The 1,062-nt window shown below is 41.6% G+C and overlaps 1 long non-coding RNA gene across 1 annotated transcript in view; it reads right to left on the bottom strand.

Moving 5' to 3' along the window:
• LOC109382804 (uncharacterized) overlaps positions 1-1,062 on the bottom strand; it is a 278,663-nt gene that overhangs the window by 165,581 nt on the left and 112,020 nt on the right. The window lies entirely within an intron of this gene.

Below are 1,062 nucleotides of genomic sequence, written 5' to 3' on the forward strand. Positions count from 1 at the left end.
TATTCCTAATAGGCCAGTGCCTTCAGCCTAATACTTGAGAGGACCCAATTCTTAACATGACTGCTTGGGACCAACTGAGTGCTTCTTATCAATTACCTCCTTCTTGAACATGAGATGCAGCTGTTGTTGTCGTTATTAAATTTTCATGAAAACAAAAGAGCAAAGGTTCCTGACCTGAACTGATAACACTTGGCAAATAAAACATCTTACATCAATAAAATATTTTTATTTCAATACCTGAGTTTCAAAGGGCCCAACTTGTGTCCAGATAAAGTCTCTTTATTCCCTGCCTTCACCCCCAAGTCATCTGAGTGTGTAGATACTTAATGTCACAAATTCCCAGCCTGGTGAGGATGGTGAAGCTTATTCTAGGGCCTTATGCCCCGTCCTCATTGGACTTGCATAGGCCTTTGCAATAGAAAACTAATACAGTGACAATGCTGGTGACATTATCAGAACACGTGAGGCTGGTGTTCTTTCTCACACTTTCACTGTCTTCAGAAGGAATTGCTGCCCGTAACACTCACCCCTAAGGAATCTAACGGAGAGCAATAACTGGCATCTGGATAATAGTTTTGAATTTATCTAACTTTCAAATACAATCTCATTTGCATTTCACATCATTCTGAGCACGTCCAGGCAGCGGTGACCAGGAACAAAGATTCAGGAGCCAGGCCGCCTGGGCCTGATTCCCTCTCCTGCCACTTGCTCACTAGGTGAGCTCAGGCCAGTTCCTTGACCTGTCTGTGTCTCAGCTTCCTCACCTGTAAAACAGGGATGTGATGACGCCTGCCTCCTAGGGGTTTCTGAGGATTCCGTGATTTTACATCAAGTCTAGCTGCGAATAAGCACTGGGTACGTGTTTATTATTAGCACTGGTAGTATCTAAACACACTAGGAATGCAAGGTTACCTTTGTTTACTTCTCAATATAACACTTTGCAAGAATTGCAGCCTAAATAAGTTTTCTTCTTTAAAAATTTTGAAAATTACCGTTGACATACAATATTATATTAGTTTCAGGTGTACCACATGGTTAGGCATTTATATACCGTACAAAGTG

The sequence above is a fragment of the Hipposideros armiger genome, unplaced genomic scaffold (assembly GCF_001890085.2).
Source record: "Hipposideros armiger isolate ML-2016 unplaced genomic scaffold, ASM189008v1 scaffold_70, whole genome shotgun sequence".
Taxonomy (NCBI): Eukaryota; Metazoa; Chordata; class Mammalia; order Chiroptera; family Hipposideridae; genus Hipposideros; species Hipposideros armiger.